This window comes from Vanellus vanellus, assembly GCF_965231255.1.
Source record: "Vanellus vanellus genome assembly, chromosome: 2".
In the NCBI taxonomy this organism is placed as follows: Eukaryota; Metazoa; Chordata; class Aves; order Charadriiformes; family Charadriidae; genus Vanellus; species Vanellus vanellus.
The window spans coordinates 142,750,263-142,769,831 of NC_138906.1; positions in this window are offsets into that span (position 1 = coordinate 142,750,263).

The following is a 19,569-nucleotide window of genomic DNA, read 5'->3' on the forward strand; positions in this document are numbered from 1 at the left end:
TACTTGTGCTCTGGACCCCTCACCAGCTTTGTTGCCCTTCTCTGGACACAGTCTAGAGTCTCAATGCCTGTCTTGTAGTGAGGGGCCTAAAACTGAACACAGTACTCAAGATGGGTCTCACCAGTGTCGAGCACAGGGGGACAATTACTTCCCTAGTCCTGCTGGCCACACTATTTCTAATCAAAGCCAGGATGCTATTGGCCTTGTCGGTCACCTGGGCACACTGCCGGCTCATATTCAGTCAGCTGTTGACCAACACTCCCTAGTCTTTCTCCACCAGGCAGCTTCCCCAAGCCTGTAGCACCGCATAGGGTTGATGTGACCCAAGTGCAGGACCTGGCACTTGGCCTTGTTGAACCTCATATGCCATTGGCCTCAGCCCATCGATCCAGCCTGTCCGGATCTCTCTGTAGAGTCTTCCTACCCTCAAGCAGATCAACACTCCCACCCAACTTGGTGTCATCTGCAAACTTACTGAGGGTGCACTCGATCCCCTTGTCCAGGCCACTGATACAGATATTAAACAGAAAAGGCTCCAATACTGAGCCCTGGGGAACACCACTTGTGACTGGTCACCAACTGGATTTAACTCCATTCACCACAACTCTTTGGGCCTAGCCATTCAGCCAGTTTTTCACCCAGTGAATCATAAGCCCATCCAAGCCATGAGCAGCCAGATGCTCCAGGAGAATGCTGTGGGAAATGGTGTCAAAGGCTTTACTAAAGTCCAGCCTTTCCCTCATCCACTAAGCAGGTCAACTTCTCATAGAAGGAGATCAGGTTAGTGAAGCAGGACCTGCCTTTCATAAACCTGTGCTGACTGGGCCTGATCACCTGGTTGTCCTGTATGTGCCATGTGATGGCACTCAAGATGATCTGCTCCATAACCTTCCCCAGCACCGAGGCCAGACTGACAGGCCTGTAGTTCCACGGATCTTTCTTCCAGCCTTTCTAGTAGATGGGCATCACATTTGCTAACCTCCAGTTAGCCAGGGATGCTGATAAATGATGAAAAGTGGTTTGGCGAGCACTTCTGCCAGCTCCCTGAGTAACCTTGGGTGGATCCCATCTGGCCCCATAGACTTACACATGTCTAAGTGATGTAGAAGGTTGCTAACCATTCCCTCTTGGGGGTTCATTCTGCTCCCCAACCTGTCGTCCAGCTCAGAGGGCTGAGTACTCAGGAAACAACTGGTCTTGCTATTAAAGACTGAGGCAAGGAATGCAATAAGTAGCTCGGCCTTTTCTTCATCCTTGGTCTCTTTGTTTCCCCCTGCATCCAATAAAGGATGAAGGTTCTTCTTAGGTCTCCTTTTGTTGTTAATGTATTTATAGAAGCATTTTTTATTGTCTTTTACAGCAGCAGCCAGATTAAGTTCTAGTTGGGCTTTGGTCTTTCTAATTTTCTCCCTGCATAGCCTCACACAATCTTGGTAGTCTTCCTAAGTGGCCTGCCCCTTCTTTCATAGGCCATAAACTTTCCTTTTCATTAGTGTACCCTTTACAGTCTGCTGGCTGCACAGGAATTCCTTATATACATCTACATAATCTTGCATAATTGCTTTTTAGTATCTACTTTAGTTAATTTAAGAGTTTTGTATCTTCCCACTCAGTTTAGCTGCTATAGAAGCACCAAAAACTGCTAAGGCAGTGCTGGGCTGACAAATCTCCCCCTATAAGTAAACCAGCAGTCGTAATATCTTAATTTGTAATATCTACATCTTAATCCTTCTCCTTCACACCCCCATCTCCTTTGTCAACTGGGAGATTTCATGATTTGAAGGAACTTCAGCTTCTTTAGAGAAAAAGACTAGCAGAAATAACAATCAACACAATAATAATGGTACTGAAATTCCATTTTGTCTAGGTAACTTTACAAGACAAGGTAAGAACTTTTGTAACAAAAAAGATTCAAAGGAAACTGTTATGACATCCAGAGTTAAAATTTCAGTATGGAACAGGAAAAGAGAAGTTAGGCTATTTAAAATATGATCCAATATCACTCCCTACTTTAATTGGTCTTTGCATTATAGAAAAAAAAAATCATCTATAATCTTTTGAACTTGAACACTGAACTTTAACTATATTGAAGTAACTATTTTCCAACATAGACAGTCTGAAGCCATTCAAGTCCAGAAACCAATTGTTAAGCGGTTACTGTCTGAATTAGGACAGTTGAGCTAAACCTAGGAAAGAAGTTCTGGTTTGGTTCCCTGGTGTTCCTACCTTCTCAACTTAAAAAAATAAAGATTTGAAAGCTGTAGTCAAAAGTAACAATGAACATTCCTGCAGGTAAATGAACTGACAATACTGACATGGATGATATATTTCATTTTATCCAGATCAAGAATGCTTCTTTAAACCATATTTATACTACATAAAAAATTTCCACATAAAGCAATGCAGTAATGATATTTGCATCAGAAGATAAAAAAAGCAAGTTTTGCTAAAGCTATATGATCCAGTATCAATCCCTACTTTAACTGGTCAGTAGTTTCAGTTCATTCACCTGCTGTTTTGGTTCCCTGGTTTTCCTACCTTCTCAACTTAAAAAAGAAACATCTGAAAGCTGTAGTCAAAAGCAACAATGAAAATTCCTGCAGGTGAACTTTTTAAAAACAGGAAAATCTGTTTAAGAGGCTGCCTAACTTCTAGAATGTAGCACACCTGTATTTTTCAAAGCATTCTCCTGTCCATTAAAACAAGATGACTTGTAGTGACAGCAAGACAACATATTTCCCCCCCCCCCCCCCAATTTCCATGAGGATGATGTCTAAGAAATCACATATTCCCAAATAAAGCAAAACAGAAGAGAATATGAGAGGAAGAGGGGAGTTGGGCTGGGGTGAAATCAAGTGCAGTATTCTAACAGCTATATTTTCTTCTTTAAATTGAAGGAAGAGGCTAGAGAAGATCTCAACAAGTTATCCAACCTAACCTTCTGGATTAATACAGTGTTCTGTCTGACCAATATCAAGAAACGTGGAGAAAGAATACTTTTAACAGCTGAGAAACAAACTGCTTCCAGGACAGACCATTGCTGCTGGGGCACCTCCTGCACCCCAAGACCTCCCCTGCCCCTTACAAAGACCATATTGCTTCCCAGGAATTATTCCAACTGGTGCCCTGTCCACCAGAAAGCAAGCCCTCTGCAGTAGCAATCAGGCACAGCAGGACTTCTCTATGACCCTTTTTTTTTTTTTTTTTTTTTTTGTGAGAATCTTAACAAGTTTGGACATTCACAGCTTACGAGGGCCCAGCAAAAATGTTCTTTGGAAGACTCTTTCCTGGAGACACGGAAGAGAATTAAGAGAATTAACACAATTTTTGAGAAAAATCCCCCGAGCCCAGCAGGCCCACGAGTTAACCAGAAACTGACCATCTCCCCTTGCCCAAAGAGGCACAACACTGCTTCAGTCAAAGCCCCCCAACGCCTACCGCAACCCCCAGGAAAGCAGAACCGTCTGACAGAAGCCGCCTCCCCCCCGCGCCGAACCTGGTGTCCCGCGGCGGCCCTCCCCGGCCTGTCACCTCGCCGCTCGCCAGCCCCCCTCCCGCCCCGCCTTGCGCCGAGGGATGCCAAGGGCCGCCCCAGCCCACCTCTAACCGCCTGCCGGGGTCGCTTCCACAGCCGCCGGCAGCACCTCTGGCTTCCCCCGTTCTCCGAACGGGCTCCGAGGCGCCCCTCTCCCTCAGCGGCGGGCGGGGACGGCCTTCGCGCGGCGGCGCCGGCCTGAGCCGCGTGCTGGGCGGGGCCGCGCGCCGGCGCCCGTTTAACGGCCACGCCGGCAGCAGGCGGGGGTTGGCGTCGGGTGGCGGTCGCGGCGTCCCTCAGCGGGGTTGCCGGGGGCTGCTTCTCCTCCCGCTGTGTTTTAGGGAGGGGGCGCAGACTCGAAGCGTGCCGTACGAGGCGCGGCGGTTCTTGCCGGGCCTGCCGAGGGGGGAGGGAAGGGCGGGTGAGGCGCTGCCGTCGGCTCCCTCTGGTGTCAGGACTGAGGAAATAAAGGTGGGGTCGTTCGTAGGGGAAGCTGTAGCCGATTCTTTTTTTCCACTTGACTTCGAAGTTTTGGCCGCTTCAGGTTGCTGAGTGTTAGGTGGTTATGTTGGGTTGGGGTGGGTTTTTTGCGTGGGGTTTTCTGTGTGTGTTTTGTTTTGTTTTTTTTTTTTTTAAATATTTCTTTAAAATTTTATGTTACTGTATAGCAGCTAGTGCACCACCAACGTGAAAATCGCAGGGAAACTGCTGCCAGTCAGGGGCAGGGCTCCTTCCTGCGGTGTGAGGAAGAGGGCCGGGGTCGGTGGGAAGGAGGGCCGGTACAGCCTGTGCTCTCGCTCTGGGGGTCATTTCTGATCTCAGTCACTACAATGCCCATAAAATGTGCAACTGAGGAGTCTGCTTGTGTCTGGGTGATTTACTGGCTGAACAGAAAGCGCTTCTCCACATACTCTTCCTCCGTACCATTGTTGTTGGTTAATGAGATAATAATAACTACTCTTCTAAAAACCTGATTATTCTTAGAACCACTCCATCCTGCAAAGTGTGGTCATGTTTCAGCAATGCCTTACAGCAGAAATAAGGAGAAAATAAGTGACTTTTGAACCCAGCTGTGAGGTCTCCGCAACTAGACTCATCCAGAAAGGAAAGGAAAATCCACAAGCCTGGGAAAGCAGTCCAGTGCAGTTTGTGAACCAGCAAACAGCCTTGCTAGCCTGCCCAATTGCACCAACCAGTTACACAGGTATGATGGACCAGAGAATGGCCACTGGCTTTTCATTTATGTAAGTGATAGCATCCTGCACGTTTTGGAAATGTAAATGTATTTTTTCTTACAACCTGTAATTAACAATAACAACGGATACACCCTGCTAACTCCCAAAGGGGCAGACTAAAATTTAAAATTCCCTGATGTTAATTAGGTAGATTCCAGGTAGTCAGCTTACTTACCGTTGTACACAACATTAATGAAAAGTCCTTTAACTGTTTTGTTAAGTGTTTTGGGTGTGGTTTTGGGTTTTTTTAATATTTCATAGCACCTATTAACTCAGAGGTTCAGAATAGGTACGTAACATCAAGCATGTAACTTATTTATATAAATTGCAAGTACTTAAATAATAGTTATTTAATTATTAATATCCAATGTTAAGATTTACAAGCCTGGTTTGTTATATATAAAGAATTTTTTGTTCCACCAAGCATTGTGGTTCTTTGCTGCAATCTCTGAATGTTATTTTTCTTAAGTCAGGTATGCAGAGTTGAATACTGTCCCCGAAGCAGAGGCTAATATATAGATGTCATGCTTGTATAGTCTTCTCTTGTAACACATCATCTTCCAGTTAGTTTCCTGAACTGATGGTGCATGATGTGCCATCGCATTTCTTTTTGCAGTCACTGATGCAGTACCTCTGCATACCCACTAACCCACTTGCTGCCATTTAAAGTCTCATTGGAAGTAATTTCTCCCAAGTGAATTAGTTTATGCTCTGACAAACCATGTTTCTTCTGACCCGTCATCTGTTCTCGCAAGATTATCATGTAAAATGGTTACTGCCCTATTCATGTCAGCCATTTCCCTTAGCTAAATCAGCGCTAATTATCAATTATTAATATGTAAGTGCATATAAATATTAAATGTCTGCTGCTACTCCAGAACAGTTACCGACAGGAAAGTCAATGGGGCACGCAAGATAGAGGTATGGTTTTTCATGGGGCTGTTGTGGTTTTTGAAAGAAGTGTGCCAGGTGCTGCAAACCGGATTTACGCAAGATTAACACAACCCTTTTTGTGGTTGGCATATCAAAATGATATCATGTATAGTGATGTAGAATTAGATATCCTTCCAGTATTTTTGCACATTTAAATATGTTTAGGATTAATTAAACAGTAAAAAACCTCAATTGTATATTTCATGGAGGCTGTAGGCTGGGCTGCTGCTTTTAATATAGAAGGGAAGAAGAAGGTGCAGGAGCAGAAACAGGCCAAGAGCGAAGAAGTGGAGTGTGCCAGATATTTTGAAAGCTTGTTGCTCCTGGGGCCTGCTGGGAAGATGTGAATATTAGGGCTGGTAATAGCTGTTTTTTGAGGCACCAACTGTCCCAGCAGGAGTAGTTATCGCCTCACACACTGCCACCCATGAGTTGGCAATGCCAGCAGTAGCAGCCAGGCCAGTTTTCCTGCAGTCTGGCATAGGCAGAGGGAGCACTGGACTGCAGCCATTTCGCAGATCCCAGCAACCTGCTGTTTTAAGCAACTTTGCCTGTGCCTAGAGAGAATCCTGCTTCGGACTGTGGGAAATGAAAGCATAAGCTAATGTTTTTTATACCTTATCATTTGTCTCCCAATTTGCCTGGTGCTGGTAATTACCCTACTAGAAATTTCTACTTCCTTTGGTATTGTTTATGTTCTTACATTACATGTAGTAATTATCTAGTGTTCTCTCAAATACCTGATACATACAATAATCAATTTGAAGAGCTGATGACGGGTCTAGCCAAGACAGATTAATTATATATAGCAAAATATAAATATTACTGGCTTTATTGCTGTGTGATCAAAATGCATATATGTAGAAAAAAATCACCCCCAAAACAACTGGCTTTTTCTACTTGGTGAACTAATCAGAGAGATTATTTCCTTTTTTTTTTTTTTTTTTTTTTTTTTTTTTTTTACCATATTGCTTTTGCTTCTGAAGGCTGTGGCTGTGGCAGAAAGCCACAGTCACACTTACTCCCTTTACTAGATATGGTTCAGGAAAGCATAAAACATTTATGAAAGACAATATCAATATTGCACGTGTAAAAATGAGCAATTGCACATCTAAATGAGCGTGTAATTGTAATTGCACGTGATTCTAGTTTTGTAATGGATGGCACTTAATAGCAAAGTAGTGGCTTTGTGCTGAAATGAAAGGACTCTTGGGTCAGCCTGGGGGCAGACTTGTAGTTGCAAGTTTAAAAAAAAACATTTTCAGTGTAATTTGTCATGCAGTTGTGCAGCCAAATGTAATCAGTGTATTTGCATATGTAATTTTGATTTATTTAGCAGTACTTTTTTGGGACACTTTTTTCTAAAGCCACTTTCAAAGTAATTTCATCACAAAGCAAAAAGCATTATTTCCAATGTTATATGCTTTATTAGTCAGTCAATAGAACAAACACTGAGAGACAAGAATGTATGTGTAAATGTATATGTGTGCACACAGAATATTTTAGTTGTATGTCTGTGAATGGGCTACCTCAGCTAAACTAGTGACTTGTGCTGTGGTGGCAGTGCAGGGAAAGAATGCAAATGCTTTTTTACCCCCCTGCCCGTTCCTGAAGTTGAACTATTTACTGTATTGATGCTGCTCTTTCAATAGGTTTGAGAATTCAGAAAATTAATCATGAGCATTAATCTTGTTCTTTTTGACTAGAGAAACTGTTGAATTAAAAGTGGGAAGCTATTGCTGTATTTAGTGCTTACCAAGTGTAATGAAATAGTGGTTTGAATGTTTATGATCAGCGTATAATAGTATGTACATTCATATATGCAAATATATTTTCGTCACATACAAAACTTCTTTTGCTTCTGTCAACTGTCATGTTTCTGTTAGGAGAAGGATTTTGTATTTTTCTTTAAAATTAATTTTCTAGGATCCTTAATTATAACAGATTCTCAACATTTTTCTTCAAACTTTCTGATTTCTGTGAATGTGGAGAAGAATGTTGACAACAATCAAAGGCACCACACAAGTACCAAAAAATCCCTGAATGGTAAATAAAACAAATGTTATAAATAAATATATAAAAGATATATCAAAATTAAGCATTCATTATTTTGGGGGAGGACTGCCTTGCTCATCTCTCATCACTCAGAGATGGCAGTACTGATTTGCAGAAGTTAATTACCGCACCTGAACAGTCAGGATGTATGAACTGAGTATTCTCAATAACTGCAGACCCTGAACAACAAAATTTCAACTGACCTTATTTTGTGAGCTCTGAAAAAACACCTGCATGTCCTGCTTCTCGAAGGGGCTTCCAGAAGTTACTGGCAGGAGGATTAAAAGCCAGAAACGCCCATGGAACCTGTAGGTTCTGTTATGTCACTGGGCTTTTACCCTGGTAGCAGGGTCTGCTCTTACTGCCTGGACCAGCTTCTCAGAGTTGCCCTTTTCGTTTTGGTGGGCCAAACTGTGTGCCTGTTGAAGGAACTAGCATGTGGGGGACACATGGCAGATGCAGAGTTTTATTTTGCTGTCATTGTATTGAACAGTGGAAGAAGACGCCATGGGGCAGTTGATCCCTATGAAAGGAAAACTGCTAGGCTGCAGCTAACACCTTGATGAACTAACTTTGTATGTGAAGGAAGATATTGGAAAGCATTGAGATATCTGCTGTTTTCTTATTTTTTTGTATTAACAAAAGCATAAAAAAAAGAAGATAAAGAGTTGTGGTGCTGTATGAATCAATAAAAATTCATCCATATCTATCATTATTCAGAACAACAAAGTTTTATACTATGTATACGTACACTTAGTAATAGACAGATTTTAAAAAAATAATATATTTCTCTTGTGGGTTTTTTTTTTTTTTTTTCATATATGCACAGGAAAAGAGACTCACACATTTAATAGTTAATAATATCCTGGGAGAATTCAATTTGCTTTAGGAGAACAGAATTTTGAAATCATGGTCTAATGAGTTTAGTGCAAGGTTTGCACTTTTTTTCTGAGTTTGGCCCAGAATATCACCTGCTATTTCTATAGATTCCTTTACTCTGAATTCTTACCTCTGATATATCTATCAGAGTTGAATTACAAGACCTAAAAATCTTTATATATTCTGGAGTTAGTCTCTGAACCTGAAAAGAAACTTCAAGAGAAATCACCCTGTGATCCAACAGAATGCACAATTTTGCTTTCCAGTATTTCAGTCATGGGAATGGGGTTTAGTTCTTGTGCTGGCTGAGGTGGTTGTCACAGCTCTTAATACCAGGAGTAGGTGTAGTGTCTTATGACTAAGACATTGCTACCTTTAGATTCAGCTGAAATAAAGCATGTTTCAGCAAATGCTGCCAAAATCTGTACTGATAAATAAGGATACAGTAAAATGGGGATAGAAGAGTCAGGACCAAAAGCATAATAGGAAAAAAAAACCAAAAAACAAACTTTGAATGTGACACAAGGAGACACATATTAGCTCTGCAAAAGAGTAGTGATTATAAAAATTGCACACATTAAAACTATGTATTTATGCTTCACTGGATTGAGATAATAATGTTTATGTCACAGCTGTGGGGAAAAATGGTTATCAAAATTGTTGATAATTTTAGTTTACAAGCCAAATAGGAAATAGGATTTCAAGATAATAAAACTGTTATGTGCCCAGATGCCTGTACATACGTATGGGGGTAAGAATGACCTAAGTGAAAATTAATAATACTTTGTAAATGAATCCTTTGTCATGCTTTGTTACCTTGAAATATACTATTGTAAAATTACTAAATTCAAATTACCACATATTGGAATTCTGACCTTGTTCAGCTTTTTCTAGATGCAAAGTATGGCTGATTTATAAGGTGTCAGAATAAAGTTTCTTACTTATATTGCCATTTGAATTTTAATTACTTACAGGAGAAAGAGATTAATATTGCTATAGCTTTTAAGTTGATGTCTGTCTTAAGTCAGTTCACTGTTCTTCTAGGTGATAATGTATATCTAATAGCTTGTAATGATGAAATACCAAGGCAGCAGTCAGTATAACTTCAGCGCATATTGATCTTTCTGCATCATGTACTGCATTGTCTCCAATTCTGTGTTCTTCTATGTTCATGTGTATCAGGGTTTTAAAAGCTTTTTACAGCAAATGTGCTTTCCAGCCCTTTCTGTATTTGTGCAGTATGCATACTGCAGGACAGATAATGGTTCATGTAATGTCCAGCAGATATTCTAATGGTGAAAAAGGACAGGGAGAACTACTGCAGCTTCTTTGCAATTCACACTCTCTAATCCCCTTGGAAGCAGGACAAGGAAAAGGCAGGGGATGAGCCTGAAACAGAGTCTGGAGCATACACCGACCTACAGCATAGACATCAGCTGGCTGCTGTGTGCGCTGTTGAAGACAGTGAAAACAGAAGAGCATAATTCTCTGCTTCACTGCGTGGAACCACGATCTCCTGCCATGCAAACTAGCACAAGAGAACCAAGGCTGTGCATTCAAATGATCTGAGAAATAGCAGTTAAGAGGAACAGAGAAGAAAGTCTAGCACTGGAGGTTTAGTCCGTCTACTTAGCGGCTGCCTTTTCTCTGCCAGAAATAGCAGTTTGATGGAGTTAGTGAAATAACTCCTGCCTGGGCAGGGACTCCTTGCAACAGAAACTGCCAGAAGCGGGAAGGCTCTGGCAAGCAAAGGCTTGCACAGGGGTGCACCAAGGGAGAGTTAATGCATTGTGGGGCTTGGCTTGGCATTGCCTACTGGAGATTACCCTGCTAACAGAAGTCAGAAACTGTATAGTTTATGCTCCAGTAGACCCTCATTTACTTACTGTCAGTTATTTAAGCTTGCCACTTCATTGTAGCGATAGACCCATCAGATTTCAGCTGTTTACGTAACTTGGGGCAGCAGGTTCTTCTGGCCAAGAAGGTTGTTTTTCTCACTCAGATGTTCTGGATCTTATCCTGTAATTTACAGTGTGCCTCTTAAACACTGACAAAGGTAGGGAAAAAGCAAAGGTCACCAAACAGCAAATGAGAAAAAGGAACAAGAGCAGGCCGGGAACAAAAGAATTGTTGCTGTCATTAACCAAGCATAACATTAATTTAAAAAAAACAAACCACCACACACAAAAATAGTGCCTAGAAACCCTATTCTGGGACTGAAACCATACAGTCACCACAGGAAGAAAAATTAATCTGATTTTGATTTTTTTAATATGCAAAAATCTCTTGTTTAGTATATGAATTGGAAAAAGAAATTCACTGCCTGCAAAATGAAGTCTGACATTGAGAATAAGTACAGAATGTGGCCCCTAACTGGCAAAAACTAAAGGATTTTCAATTCCTCTTGCTAAAGATAAAAAGGAAATATAAAAAAAAAAATCAGATCAAGTTCTTATTTCTGTATAGGAAATACAGTTTGTTAATCGGTCTCTTCTCTGAGCATATGCTTACAGAGGCATTTGGCCCCACAAGGTAGTTAACATAAGGTATTCCTTTGTTTTCATTTACAAATCTTATTTTCTAGGGCTTTAAAAGTATTAGAGTAATAATATGCCTTGGTCTGGAACAAATCTATACTAGTATGTTGTATCTCTCTATTTTATATTATTCTACCACAGCTTACAAATTTTTTTAAAAAATATTTTGGGATAAATATTTTTACAAAGAGCTTTAATCTACATTTAATATTTATCATATAAGTGTAGTGAAAGAAATTTGCAAAAAGAAAAAGTCTCTGTTTATATAAAATGTCGCAAAAACCCAACATTTTTCCTCAAAGGTTGTAAATATGAAAAAGATTTATAGGCAAATGTTTCACTTTACATGCTTTTAACTGCCACTGCCAATTAAAACCAAGGTTTATGAGAATCCTGAACTTTTCTGGAATAGTCTTTTTAATATAATAACGTATTAACTGCAGTTTAATCAACAAATACACACTGTTTTCAGATTTATTTAGTTTGTAATCCAAAGTTTTTTATTAAGCACAAACACATTTTAGGAAGTTGAGATTGGGAAGGGAGTCTTCCCAGCCGTTCTTCACAGAAGTCTCTTACGAGGGTATCGGTTTCAATGAGAAATCATCGTGTGCGCTGCTGGGACCCTCTGGCCTCTCCCACCCCCACCCAGGGGTACGTATGTGTATTTGGAAAGTTAAACAGGACTGTGGGGGTCCCATTCTGCACATTACGCATGTGCTGCCCTGGGTCAGGAATTTTTTGCTCGGTCTGATCTCACTCCTGGAAAGCGACTTCCAAGGACTCCGGTGGTATCAGTCTCTTATCAGCAATACCATTTCCTGCAGGATAAGTAAATCCTGACTTGATGTCTTGAATCCAAGCAAAGTGAGCAATATGGCCATCGGTGAAACTGTATTATAGATAGTTGTACTAAACAGAAAATGTTTTATCACTCTAGTCAAAGAGAATCAAAGAGGAAAAAATGGTTATATTCATTAAAGCATATATTCCTTATCAATTTAGAAAATATTATAGACTTAGAAGAATAACAGAGATTCCGTAAATAATAACGAAATAGGAAAATTAGGGTTCAGTCAGCTCACATAAACATCTCATTAAATCAGCTCACACCAAGGCTTTCCTTCAAGCCAAGATTAGGATCTGCTGTTATTTGAAAATTCCATTCAGGCATTCTAGCTCAGCCAGCCTGCGCGCTTACAAGTGTGAAACTAAAAGCAGATAATCCTAGTAGGGAAGTAAATTAAATTTCACAAATATAAACATTTACATTGTAAATTTTATCATTTTCTTCATCCTCTGCCTACTCTCTGAAATCAAATCAGTATTAGCAACACTCCAACACACTTAATGCTGTATTAAAAACACATGAGCTGGTTTGGGCATAGCAAGATTATAAATTGTGCTACGGCAATATTGTCTTTTCTGTGGCTGCTGGAAATTCTTGCTCCTGTCACTGTGCTAATGGCCGGCTGCGGCTACGGCCCGGAAACTTCCCTGCTGCAGTCTCATAGCCCGCACAGTGCCATCCTCTCTGTGCTCGACAGAAACACCGCTCCTCCCACGAGCAGTGAAGCATGACATTGAGTTCTCCGCACTCTTGACCTTCTCTGTCTTATTAACACTAAAAGCACAGGAAGATTCGATAGTTGGTTTGACAACCGCTGGATGAGAGGAGCCATCAGTATTCCTTCTGTAATTCATCAGGTAGGAAACTATGGAAGGCTTTCACTCACTGTCTCCCAAAATAAGATATATCCCAAGCTTTCCATTTGGATTTCTAAAAAAAAAAAAAAAACCCAACAAAACCAAAACAAAACCAAAACAAAACAACCAACCAAACAAAAAACCCTAACAAAAAAAAAGTGTTTATTTTTTTTCAAGCCACTTGCACTAAATTTTTGATTTAAACTAAATTGAAACAGAAGGGCTGCAGAGTGGGTTTTTTTGGTCTGGTTTAATGGCATTGGTTTAAAATCACTATGTTGCAGATTATGTTTTCTGCTTTTTACTTTAAAACAAAGATGAAGAAAAAAAGGTTTGTTCTCACTAATTTTTACTTTGGTAATCTGGAAAAAGCATTCTTGTTAAGCTTCCTGCCATAGCTGCAATACCAGAACTGCACCATTTCTGCCTTTGCAAAGTAAACTACAGTATGTTTACACATCTGAGGTTTTATTACTAATAACAGCTGCTATGTTATCTTTTCCAAATTTGGAAAGAAAAAACCCATTTGTAAGGTTGTGTCTTCTTTTCACTGTTAATAGTCACAAGCCTACCAGTCAATGAAGTTGATTGCACATCACCTCTGATACTGGTGACAGAACATTTTAAACACAACTGGAAGTATTTTGAATAGAAAAGCAGATTCTAACGACTTTTCAGGAAACCTACAGCATCTGTTCTGTTCAGCAATATGTAAATGAAACCACTGTAGTGTTTTTCTAATCAGAATGAAATTCATGAATCTGGGGACAGTTCTCTACTGCGTAAGACAGCAGGTACACAGTGATGTCTGCAGTGATGAGTGTTTCTCAGGGCTAACGAAGAGGCTGACTGCACACAAACTTAAAAAGAGATTAATACATAACAACAAGGAGAATCTTTTTTGTTTTTTGAGAGCCAGATCTCAGAGGAAAATCTAAGCTATTTCATAGCAGGCTCTGATTATTTTTTGTTTTGTACTGTGCCTGCATTTTTAACATTTTTGCTTAGCTCCATTTGCTTCCAGTTTAGACAATCTAAATATATCTTTAAATACAACAGCTTTATGAGTGACATTTACTCATAATTTAAAAAATGCAGAAATTAATATTGCCCTTGTAGTTCTTGTTTCGTAGTTGTTTTGTCTCTTGGGAGGTGGATTTAACTAGTTTATATTGGCTCCCCCTTTTCCTGGGATACACATTTCTGCCAGGAACTCCGAGGTCCCTCAGTCACATGGGACAGCACTGATGGAGACAACTGGAGGAGACTCACAAGCGTGCTTTTCATCTCGTCTTGCTTCTACAGATCTTCCAGCTCCTGTTGCTTGATACAAGATAGACTGATGCAGACAGTGGCAATGTCAAAGAGTAAGCCCAGAGGACCAGCTGCTAGCCCAGGTTCTCTCCATTCTCATCCTTTTGCTGTGAAGTCAGGTGGATAACGATCGGGAGTACTAAAAGCATCTTCTCAGGGGTGCTGCAACCCTTTGTGGACTAGGTATTATGCCAAAAGGCATAACACGCAAAAATAAAATAAAAAAAAAATAGTAGCAATCTGTATAAAGGTTGGTTTAAGCAGAATTTAATGTTGTTAAGAAATTATTAGGCGTTTCTTAGCAACCTGGTCTAGTGGAAGGTGTCCCTGCCCATGGCAGAGGGGTTGGGACTAGATGATCTTTACAGTCCCTTCCAATTTAACCATTCTGTGATTCTTCCTCATTTTCCATAGTGCGATTTCCTCTGTTCCTGTTCCTTGGTCTGACTCTCGCAGGTTGTGTTTTCTGCCTGTCTTTTGTATCACTCTGTCCCCCGAGGCTTCTTCTTCATCCTGACACTCTGTGTTACTTTTTTTCTTCCTTTACGTTGCCCCATTGCCAACAAAGTAGTCCGCAGTACTGGAGGAGGCAGTCCTCCTCTTCTCTCAGGTACGGTAGGAGTTATGGGTGAGCCATGGGTATTTCCTGCACCTCCAGAGCGAAGGTACCAATTTGACCAGTTCAGAGGAAACAGATATCCAGTGTAAAGCAGATTTTTAGCCGACTACATTTAACAAATGTCTACTAAGCACACAACAGGTGATGTTTTTCTAAGCCTTGTGACTCTGCCATAGTTCAGCTCACTTCCGCAGGAGAGTTGAAAACATGCCTGACATAATGCCAACGGATCCTGCCAAACTGCTCCAAAGCACGGGATGGGGATAGCGGGAATTTTCTGGCTATGTGGTTTTATTTAAGCATAAACAAATAAACGGTTTTTTCCCTGCTGTCATTCCTGGAAAAACAGTACTGTTTAAACTGAAACTGCACCGAAAATATTCTTGAGACAGACACCTGAGATGGAAAATTTTGATCTAAAAGGTTAATGTTTGACATTATAAGCATCAAAACAGAAAGAAGAGACAAATAAAGCTCAGGGAATGGAAATGTTAGGCAAGCTAAATATTTTTTAAAGCACGCTTTCTAGTTCATTGACCTTTCCATCAAAATAACAATAGTGTGCATTTATGTTAAAAGGAATGTAAAGTACTGTTTTCTTACTACTAAATAAGAAAGGTACGCAAACTATAAATAGCACTGAGGCTCTTTCAGCCCTCTTCAGCACTGATTAGAGCTAGCTGAGTAATTTTTGATGGAAAAAAAAAAATAAAAAAATCAGAGAATGCCAGTTTGCCAAACTCAGATTTCTGAAGGGAAGGCTCCTACAGTGATTGCATTTCCCATGACATACAGACAGAGCTATTGTGGAAACCTGCTGCTCTCCGCTGGCTCATCCGGTGGGTGCTTGGGGTTCCTTGCCACGCAGCCTGCTCGGGGTGGGAGGCTCCAAGCTCACACAGCTCCTCAGGAGGTGCGTTATACCTTTCAAAGTGATGTTCAATAGAAATCCTGTATTAAAGATTCATTTCTTCGAGGTGCTTTAGGTTTTATCTCTCTGAAATGGTTAGAAGTTACGTTCAGTGTGTAGTAATGGCACCCCTTAAATAGGCAAGAATTCAAATTATTTCAAAAGTTTGACTTGAGAAACTGGCAGATACTACACACAGCAGTATCAGTTACAGATATAAAATAAAACATGTCCGAGGAACAATATGATAATCACATCACAAAAATAAAGAGGACCCAAAATACTCATAACACTACATAAGCAAAATTTTGGAGGCAAATAATAAAAAAATCAGATTCTCTAATAAAATTCTCTACCTATTTCTTATCTAGGCAACTATGCTGATTTTTTAAACTAATAGAAAGTATGACAAAAAAGATGTATTATACATGGGTAAGAGACTTCATTAAATAACAGTGAAAGTTTAAAGATGTTCCTTTGGAAATCCTAGAAATTCAGTCTGATCTTTCTGTGAAAGTAATATGCCGTGAGTCGCTTGGCCTGGACCCATAAGCCTGGTAGCAACTTCTTTCTCATGCAGTTGAACTCAAATCAGTCTTGAAATTCCATCAGCCACATCACTTTCCCTAGGAAATATTGCAAAAAAAAAAGGAAAAAAGAAGCATGCCCTCAGAGGTGTTTTTATAACCTCAGTCTCTTTCTCCCTCCTCCAATTTTTTTTTTAAAACACTAAGCAACACACTAAATCTAAGTAAGCTGGAACTATAACCATGTCATTACAAATAGATATAAAGTTATGCAAAAGAACTAGTATTAAATTTACTTTGAAATAAATTGTTTCCCCATTACAAGATGCACTGTTATTGGATAAAACCATAATGTGCAACTGTCCTTTGACCCCATGCATCTCATCCAATTTTATCTTTTAGCCATTATTTACAATAAGTGTTCTTAAACTCATTTGATAATTTTACTAAGTCATTGCAATGACACACAACTTGTCTGGATCAGCAATTTCCAATTGTTATATCTCTTACTTTTGCTCACAAGATCTAGCTGAACACACCTCTTGCTAATCATAGAATGGCATAACTTATTAGAAAAGAATGATAAAAGCAGCTGTACAGATCCAGATCCAAAAATGCGTTCAGCCCAATGTCCTTTATTTTTTTCCAGAAGCAGACAACAGTGAATGCCCACAGATGAATATAAAAGCAGAGAAAGTGATACAGGGATACCTCCCTGGTAGTCTTCTCCGGATTCCAGCGAAGTGTAACATGACGAGTTGCTAGATAATCAGGCTAACAAGTAGCTTTATTGTTCTAAAATAAAAGCCCTTTTGTGGTTAAAGCTGTAGGAAACTGAGCCTAGATATTCTTTTCTTGCTGGCTCAAATAACCATAACAAAATCTTGCAAATAACTTAAATCGGATTATGTTTCTCTCTCCCCTCTCCTTCATGACCTCCAGCCTTTTGTTCCTTCACCTTCATGCAATGCTGCATGTCAACTGTACCAGTAAAATCACTGAAAGAAATCTGCATTAAGGAGGCACTTTTTAAGTTATTTTCAAGCAGGCTTTGCCCACCCAGTGGTGGGCGTGCAATGGGGTCACTCACACTCCTCCGGGAGTAGAGCTCGGCTGCCGAGCCGTGGTGTGGGGATGGACACAATTGGAAGGCCGAGGAACGGGGACAATTTAGTCTGATACAGCTACTGAGACAAATGCGGTTTGTAACTTCACTATAAAGAAAATAACCTTTGGTATGAAGGGGGATTGATTATAATGAGAGTGCAGCTTTTGAACATCATCCTAAATGTTATGATTAGAATTTTCTATTGGAAGTAATTAAGTGATATTCATATCTCCAACACTAACTGATTTCTTGACAACATATTTTTCGGAAAGAGAAAGCTCAGTCTCTGGCATTTTATATCTGAGTCACACATAGGAAGAAAAATAAGTAAAAAACCAGGATGGGTTAACTTAATCCGGTCATTCAGCTTGCTCTCAGTGTCTGTCAGCTAGGAGTGAAACAGATGAAGTAAATAGCATATTAACTTCACAAAAATATTAAATAGCTGGCATGTATTTGCCACATCCTCCCAGTTTGATAATCACTGTCTTTGAATAACTTTACTGATGAGTTTCTCAAGCTTGCTTGGAAAAACGTTTCAGATTTTTTAGAGGACATACTGCATTCAGTGCAGAATTTTTGCCATCAGAAAAGGCAGTTAGATTGATCTAACGTGACAAATCATCTTTGCTGTTACTCACCTATTTATTATTCAAGTCCTTATTGTTAGTTACAGGGATTTTCTAACACTTGATATTAAGCAGCTGCCCTGGCTTTCCCTCTGTGAAGACAGACACTGTTTGAAAGACTAGGAAAAAGCAAGTACTGCTCATCATCCATTGCTCAGCAATAACCGCGGACAACTCCACAGTTGCTTCAGCATCTTCTCTAAGCACTTCATGGTGATTTTCTTGTAAGGCCGATTTGAAACCTCTAGCTTCTGTCAACATGCTACTCATGACAGATCTTCTGATAATCTAATTTTCAGAAACACTACCCTCGAAGTCTTTATTTTTAAAAGATGACATATCAAGAGTATGACAGGTACAAACAAGAGTAGCAACACACTCATCAGTAGGTTCATTATTAAAAAATAAAACACAGGTTAAGGTCTGACGCGTTTCCTAGCCAACAACACTCAGTTTGTATACAAACTCTTTGGTGGGAAGGAGTGGAAAGAGAGTAAGAAAGGGGAGAGATAAAACCTGAAAGTGCTAAAGCCTCTCACTGTGAATTTGGATAACTCCTTCTCCCACCTAACACAAAAATAATACATTAAGGAAAAGACTATTAAAAGTCAACAAAATAAATGAATGATTATAAAAGCTGAAGTTCTTCTAGTGGTCAGTATGCACAGGACAGGATTATGTTTCAGGGTTTTTTTTTAAGTTTAAATTTAGAGAAGTTTGATGGATTGAGATGTAGTCCAACACAGAACATCATGACTGCAAACAAGTCTGCTCCACAAAGAGCCAAATCTCTTACAGTCAGTTGTAGAGGCCCTTCAGATTCTACAGTTAATTTTTTTACACAGTTAAAAATATCACGATTCTTATGCCCCCAGAAGTGGTTGAAGTCTCATGACACAATACATTTCATATTTTATAGAAATAACTACAATGGTTCACTTTGTGAAAGGAAGCAGTAGCAAATATTGTGCTATTATCCTGATCCAGACAAAACTAAATTACTTTGCCTATGTATCGTCCATTCTGATCAAGAAGGTTGAGAAGAAAAAGGAGAAACACAAGACAGGAAATAAAGTAGAGCTTAACACAGGGGGGAGAAGTACAAATTCATTTGATTCTTTAATATAAGATTATACCCAGGCTTCCCACCCCCACCCAAGTTATAAAAGCAGTGGATGATTTTCTGTACAGCCTCGGCCTATTTGATTTCAGGATGCGGAGGGCAGGCAGTATTTTGAAATACAAGACAAACGGAAAGAGTATTCAAAGGTTTAAGATGCAAACAAGCGCAGCGAATCCCTACAGTGAAGGGATGTAACTAGCATTAGGAAAAGAAGAGAGTATATTACCATATTCCCTCAATAACCCATTGACTAAAGAACACATAATCCCAACAGTGGTCTCATCCACTTCCACATTCTTCCCAAAACATCAAGGAAACAGCAATTTGTTCTTGCTCTCTTACATTCCTGCGGCTGCCATTCGGCAAAGCCACAGAGCTCACCTCTGCTGCGCAACGCCTTTGTTGTTCCTGTAACATACTAGGTAGTTCTTCCACTTGTGCATTTTTATTTACATGTA